This window comes from Ranitomeya imitator, chromosome 8 (assembly GCF_032444005.1).
Source record: "Ranitomeya imitator isolate aRanImi1 chromosome 8, aRanImi1.pri, whole genome shotgun sequence".
In the NCBI taxonomy this organism is placed as follows: Eukaryota; Metazoa; Chordata; class Amphibia; order Anura; family Dendrobatidae; genus Ranitomeya; species Ranitomeya imitator.
Window position 1 is genome coordinate 173,646,712 of NC_091289.1, and position 7,732 is coordinate 173,654,443.

At 47.7% G+C, this 7,732-nt stretch overlaps 1 protein-coding gene and 1 long non-coding RNA gene across 2 annotated transcripts in view; one reads left to right on the top strand and one right to left on the bottom strand.

Annotated features, from left to right (window-relative positions):
* CDKN2C (cyclin dependent kinase inhibitor 2C) overlaps window positions 1-1,111 on the bottom strand; it is a 7,357-nt gene extending 6,246 nt beyond the window's left edge. The window contains exon 1 of the mRNA XM_069737930.1: window positions 1-1,111. This exon is cut by the window's left edge and continues 548 nt beyond it. The gene's annotated coding sequence lies outside the window, so the exon portion shown is untranslated.
* Window positions 1,112-1,340: 229 nt separating this feature from the next.
* LOC138648308 (uncharacterized) lies at window positions 1,341-6,716 on the top strand. The gene is made up of 3 exons (XR_011315093.1): window positions 1,341-1,465; window positions 5,897-6,014; window positions 6,124-6,716. It is a non-coding gene; the product is annotated as an uncharacterized lncRNA (long non-coding RNA).
* The last annotated feature ends 1,016 nt before the right edge of the window (window positions 6,717-7,732 follow it).

Genomic DNA, 7,732 nt, shown 5'->3' on the forward strand with positions numbered 1-7,732 from the left:
TTCCTCTTCTTCTTCAGTGCAGCCTCCCCTCTGATTCTGTGCAGACTCCCCTCTAATTCTGTGCAGCCTCCCCTCTGATTCTGTGCAGCCTCCCATCTAATTCTGTGCAGCCTCCCCTCTGATTCTGTGCAGCCTCCCCTCTGATTCTGTGCAGCCTCCCCTCTGATTCTGTGCAGCCTCCCCTCTGATTCTGTGCAGCCTCCCCTCTGATTCTGTGCAGCCTCCCCTCTGATTCTGTGCAGCCTCTCCTCTAATTCTGTGCAGCCTCCTCTCTAATTCTGTGCAGCCTCCTCTCTAATTCTGTGCAGCCTCCCCTCTAATTCTGTGCAGCCTCCCCTCTAATTCTGTACAGCCTCCCCTCTAATTCTGTGCACCCCCTTCTTCTTCCTCTGCAATTTTCTCTCTCTCTTTTTCCTAATGTCTAGATCTTCTGCCCATGCAACAAGACTGACCCTGAGTCCAGACCTTTCTCCTGTCCTCCATTCCAACCCTCTCACAACCAACCTCCATCACAAGATGTCCTGCCATCCAGCCAGTCTCCCTTCTCTTCATACATAATCTCTCCTCTACAATATTCCTCCTTTCCTTAAATTTTCTGCCCTCTGATTAAGAACCTTCATATCATTTCCATCCTTTAAATAATTGTCACCCTCTTCTCTCCACTAGCTCCAAATGACGAGATCACCTTCTCAGGATCACCACATTCCCCTCCTCCAGCTCTCTATTCCTCTTTTCCTATATCTTCGGCCCAGTTCTAAAACTTTCCAGCTGTCTCCAACCCCCTCTAGATCCAGAGCACTGTCCTCCTGCATTCCCCTCTCATCATCATCCTTTCTAAGATTGTCATTATCCTTTTCTGCAGCATTGAATCAATATCTAAGCCCCCCAAACTAATGACTCACAGTCCACCCTCTATCACTATTCGGATCCTCCTGTAAATCGACTGTCAACTTGCCCAACCCTTCTATTCCACATCGAGTAGGAAGACGCCAGCAATGAATTGGGCGAATAGTCTGGAAATCTTGAAGCTGCCGTTGACCTTGAAGTGGGAGGCTGGACATACTGCCTATACATTGCATAATCCAGAGAAGCTGCTTGCGGCCTCCATAAACAGTTTTGGAGTGGTTTGAGTCAGTTTCCACTTTCACATGATGATGAATCCAGTCTCCAGTGCATTAGCCTCCAGAAACTAAGCAACATCCAGCAAGCACGTGTAAGTTTGACTGAATAAGACCTAGAGCCTAAGCCTCCATTCCAGAAAAAAAGAGGGCCAGTAGTCAAATTCCAAAATGATACAGAAGCCAGCAGCAACCAAAATTTGAGATTTTATATCCTGGAAGAAGCCATTCAAGACTGCATGAGAAGGAAAATGTCCAAGAATGATACCCAAGACGCTGCATGAACAGAAGATCCAGGCTGATGTCTGAAACATCCTTCGATGACCTCCAAGAGTCTCTACGGGCAGGTACCTAAAGCATTGGCACTATCCATTCACCCCGTTTTCATAGGATTATTGTTTCTTAGTATTTCCCCCAGTCTTCATATCGATCTCCTGTTCCTTATCCATACAGCCATGCATTCTTATGAGGAATAACCATGCACATTGCAATGCATGCCCCAACCACTGCCTCTTCATGCACATGCTACACTAACTGCTGTCACTGCACTACATGCTACACTAACTGCTGTCACTGCACTACATGCTACACTAACTGCTGTCACTGCACTACATGCTACACTAACTGCTGTCACTGCACTACATGCTACACTAACTGCTGTCACTGCACTACATGCTACACTAACTGCTGTCACTGCCCTACATGCTACACTAACTGCTGTCACTGCACTACATGCTACACTAACTGCTGTCACTGCACTACATGCTACACTAACTGCTGTCACTGCACTACATGCTACACTAACTGCTGTCACTGCACTACATGCTACACTAACTGCTGTCACTGCCCTACATGCTACACTAACTGCTGTCACTGCACTACATGCTACACTAACTGCTGTCACTGCACTACATGCTACACTAACTGCTGTCACTGCCCTACATGCTACACTAACTGCTGTCACTGCACTACATGCTACACTAACTGCTGTCACTGCACTACATGCTACACTAACTGCTGTCACTGCACTACATGCTACACTAACTGCTGTCACTGCACTACATGCTACACTAACTGCTGTCACTGCACTACATGCTACACTAACTGCTGTCACTGCACTACATGCTGCACTAACTGCTGTCACTGCACTACATGCTGCACTAACTGCTGTCACTGCACTACATGCTGCACTAACTGCTGTCACTGCACTACATGCTGCACTAACTGCTGTCACTGCACTACATGCTGCACTAACTGCTGTCACTGCACTACATGCTACACTAACTGCTGTCACTGCACTACATGCTACACTAACTGCTGTCACTGCACTACATGCTACACTAACTGCTGTCACTGCACTACATGCTACACTAACTGCTGTCACTGCACTACATGCTACACTAACTGCTGTCACTGCACTCTCCTTCATCCCATTGTATCTCTCACTCATCTCAATTACTCTCATTTTTGTTGCTGACCCCTCCCCCCTCATTTCACAGCATCCTCTTCCCTCCTGTCACTTTTTACTACAACTAATGTTGCAGCCACTAGCAATGTGCCCTTCTACTATTCAGATCCCTCTCCTGTCACACTCCTCTCCTGTCCCTGCACTGGCATTGTCTCTACCTTCTTTACCTACAATTTCACTGTCCCCAATTCCCCCTCCTATCTCTGCATTGTCCCTATTCTCCAATTGTCACGTTTCTCCCCTTTCTACTTTGCCATATGACCGCTCACCTTCTCTGTTCTGCTCTTCCTAGCTGTCACTGCACTCTCTTACTATAATGTCACAGCTCTTCTTTCCTCAGGAGATTGCTCTCCCCTCCAGGTCATAGATCAGCTCCTTCTCCTAAATCCCCCAGTCTCTGACTATTATCTCCCTACTCCTTTCTACGTCCTATAACTCCAGTCACTGCCCCATAACTGCATTCTTCTCTGTGTTTCCCTCATTCCGTCTTTGTAATCTGCCCCTCCAAACATTGTGACAACTAATTACACGCCTGTCACTGCACTCCCAGTGCTACAAAGGCCCGTGTTCTGCATCTCCCCCCCACTCACAACACTCATGTGACACCTCCTTCTGTCACCCCACTCTGCTCCAGGTCACATCTCCTCTCCTGTCACTGCATCCTCTCCTATGTCACATCTCCTCTCCTGTCACTGCATCCTCTCCTATGTCACATCTCCTCTCCTCTCACTGCATTCTCTCCTATGTCACATCTCCTCTCACTGCATTCTCTCCCATGTCACATCTCCTCTCACTGCATCCTCTCCTATGTCACATCTCCTGTCACTGCATTCTCTCCTATGTCACATCTCCTCTCACTGCATTCTCTCCTATGTCACATCTCCTCTCACTGCATTCTCTCCTATGTCACATCTCCTCTCACTGCATTCTCTCCTATGTCACATCTCCTCTCACTGCATTCTCTCCCATGTCACATCTCCTCTCACTGCATTCTCTCCTATGTCACATCTCCTCTCACTGCATCCTCTCCTATGTCACATCTCCTCTCCTCTCACTGCATTCTCTCCTATGTCACATCTCCTGTCACTGCATTCTCTCCTATGTCACATCTCCTCTCACTGCATTCTCTCCTATGTCACATCTCCTCTCACTGCATCCTCTCCTATGTCACATCTCCTGTCACTGCATTCTCTCCCATGTCACATCTCCTCTCACTGCATTCTCTCCCATGTCACATCTCCTCTCACTGCATCCTCTCCTATGTCACATCTCCTGTCACTGCATTTTCTTCTATGTCACATCTCCTCTCCTCTCACTGCATTCTCTCCTATGTCACATCTCCTCTCACTGCATTCTCTCCTATGTCACATCTCCTCTCACTGCATCCTCTCCTATGTCACATCTCCTCTCCTCTCACTGCATTCTCTTCTATGTCACATCTCCTCTCACTGCATTCTCTCCTATGTCACATCTCCTCTCACTGCATTCTCTTCTATGTCACATCTCCTCTCACTGCATTCTGTTCTATGTCACATCTCCTGTCACTGCATTCTCTCCCATGTCACATCTCCTGTCACTGCATTCTCTCCTATGTCACATCTCCTCTCACTGCATTCTCTCCTATGTCACATCTCCTCTCCTCTCACTGCATTCTCTCCTATGTCACATATCCTCTCACTGCATTCTCTCCTATGTCACATCTCCACTCATTGCACTGGATTATCTTCCATGTCACATCTCCTCTCCTGTCACTGCATTCTCTCCTATGTCACATCTCCTCTCACTGCATTCTCTCCTATGTCACATCTCCTCTCACTGCATTCTCTCCTATGTCACATCTCCTCTCACTGCATTCTCTCCTATGTCACATCTCCTCTCCTCTCACTGCATTCTCTCCTAAGTCACATCTCCTGTCACTGCATTCTCTTCTATGTCACATCTCCTCTCACTGCATTCTGTTCTATGTCACATCTCCTGTCACTGCATTCTCTCCCATGTCACATCTCCTGTCACTGCATTCTCTTCTATGTCACATCTCCTCTCACTGCATTCTCTCCTATGTCACATCTCCTCTCACTGCATTCTCTCCTATGTCACATCTCCTCTCACTGCATTCTCTCTCCTATGTCACATCTCCTCTCCTCTCACTGCATTCTCTCCTATGTCACATCTCCTCTCACTGCATTCTCTCCTATGTCACATCTCCTCTCATCTCACTGCATTCTCTCCTATGTTACATCTCCTCTCCTCTCACTGCATTCTCTCCTATGTCACATCTCCTCTCACTGCATTCTCTCCTATGTCACATCTCCTCTCCTCTCACTGCATTCTCTCCTATGTCACATCTCCTCTCACTGCATTCTCTCCTATGTCACATCTCCTCTCCTGTCACTGCATTCTCTCCTATGTCACATCTCCTCTCCTGTCACTGCATTCTCTCCTATGTCACTTCTCCTCTCTCCAGTCACTGCATTCTCTCCTATGTCACTTCTCCTCTCCTGTGCATTCTCCTCTGTCCACCCCGCACTCTCCCCGATGTCACAGCTCCTCTCCTGTCACTTCTCCTCTCTCTGCATTCTCTCCTATGTCACATCTCCTCTCACTGCATTCTCTCCTATGTCACATCTCCTCTCCTGTCACTGCATTCTCTCCTATGTCACATCTCCTCTCCTGTCACTGCATTCTCTCCTATGTCACTTCTCCTCTCTCCAGTCACTGCATTCTCTCCTATGTCACTTCTCCTCTCCTGTGCATTCTCCTCTGTCCACCCCGCACTCTCCCCGATGTCACAGCTCCTCTCCTGTCACTTCTCCTCTCACTGCATTCTCTCCTATGTCACGTCTCCTCTCCTGTCACTTCTCCTCTCTCCAGTCACTGCATTCTCTCCTATGTCACTTCTCCTCTCCTGTGCATTCTCCTCTGTCCACCCCGCACTCTCCCCGATGTCACAGCTCCTCTCCTGTCACTTCTCCTCTCTCTGCATTCTCTCCTATGTCACGTCTCCTTTCCTGTCACTTCTCCTCTCTCCAGTCACTGCATTCTCTCCTATGTCACTTCTCCTCTCCTGTGCATTCTCCTCTGTCCACCCCGCACTCTCCCCGATGTCACAGCTCCTCTCCTGTCACTGTCCTGCCATGCTCCCCCACCCTCCACACTCACACACCCTTCTCGCAGTGACAGCAGCACCCAACTTACTAGCAGTGCCTGCGCCCAGCTTGCTGTGCAGCTCTCCGCTTCCCCTCCCTCTCTCGTCTGCAGATCCTCTCCCCCTCCTCTAGCTCACTCGCTGCCGGGTTTTTTTCCTCTTCAGCTTTTTTTGAAAAGAAAAAAAAAAGAGCGCTCTCCCGAGACTCCGCCCCGACTCCGCCCCTTTCAACGGCACAAATTTAAGGAAGATCGAGACAGATCCTCTCCCGCAGCAATGAAACGTAAGTCCCAGCTATGGGAGACCCCGCACCCCCAAAATACGGACGGACAAGTAATGGAGACACGCAATTCTTCTAATACGTCTTTACTTAACCCCTTCCACTCCCACAGCCCCGCTGCTGGCCCCCGGGGAGGTGTGCGGCGTCACGCTCTATGGTAGCGTCCCCTTTAAAGGCTTCACCAGACTGTTACATAAGATTCAATGCGAACGTTCGAATCCTGCTACAATGTGATCTCCGCGCTGTCAGCGGCTACAGAGTAACAAGCCGGATTCCGGCGGCCAGACGTTCCATCAGAAGCGCTCCGCCCCCTGCTGGCCCAGTGCGGAACTGCACCTGCTGCCTGCCGGACTCCGCAGATCCGGACACGGCTCCAGCTCCAAAAATGGCGGCAGATGGACGGGAGATAATGTGCTGCACCGGGACACGGCTCGCAGAAATAAAGCACTCTGCAAAACCTATTCTTTTATGAGAAAGATTAATTCTGTTTTTTTTTTTTTTTATCCTAAAGCTATGACTTTTTTTTCCGTGATGGCAGCGAATCAGTTTTCGAGTACATATATATAACTTATTTATTATTTTGTATTAACTCCTTCAGAAGATAGCAGAAAAAAAACCAAAAACACATTTTTTAATGTATTTACATTTTGAATTATGCACAATTTATTATGTGTTGTAAATAGCATTAAATGGGATTTTCATTCATGTAAAGTCTTATATACTGCTAAGAAAAATAAAGGGAGCACTTAACAGAATATATCTCCAAGTAATAATAATAAATAATAATAATTTTATTTATATAGCGCCAACATATTCCGCAGCGCTTTACAAATTATAGAGGGGACTTGTACAGACAATAGACATTGCAGCATAAGGCAGCCGTCACACTATCAGTATTTGGTCAGTATTTTACATCAGTATTTGTAAGCCAAAACCAGGAGTGGGTGATAAATGCAGAAGTGGTGCATAGGTTTCTATTATACTTTTCCTCTAATTGTTCCACTCCTGGTTTTGGCTTCCAAATACTGATGTAAAATACTGACCAAATACTGACTGTGTGACGGCAGCCTGACAGTTCAAAATAGATACCAAGAGGAATGAGGGCCCTGCTGCTCGCAAGCTACAAACTATGAGGAAAAGGGGAGACACGAGAGGTGGATTCACAGAAGTAAATAAAACATTTGTGAAATCAAACTGTCCACTTAGGAAGCAACACTGATTGACAATCAATTTCACATGCTGTTGTGCAAATGGAATAGACAACAGATGGAAATTATTGGCAATTATCAAGACACCCTGAATAAAGGAGCGGTTCTGCAGGTGGGGACCACAGACCACATCTCAGTACCAATGCTTTCTGGCTGATGTTTTGGTCACTTTTGAATGTTGGTTGTGCTTTCATACTGGTGGTAGCATGAGAGGGACTCTACAACCCACACAAGTGGCTCAGGTAGTGCAGCTCATCCAGGATGGCACATCAATGCGGGCTGTGGCAAGAAGGTTTGCTGTGTCTGTCAGCGTAGTGTCTAGAGGCTGGAGGCACTACCAGGAGACAGGCCAGTACACTAGGAGACGTGGAGGGGGCCGTAGGAGGGCAACAACCCAGCAGCAGGACCGCTACCTCTGCCTTTGTGCAAGGAGGAACAGGAGGAGCACTGCTAGAGCCCTGCAAAATGACCTCCAGCAGGCCACAAATGTGCATGTGTCTGTACAAACGGTTA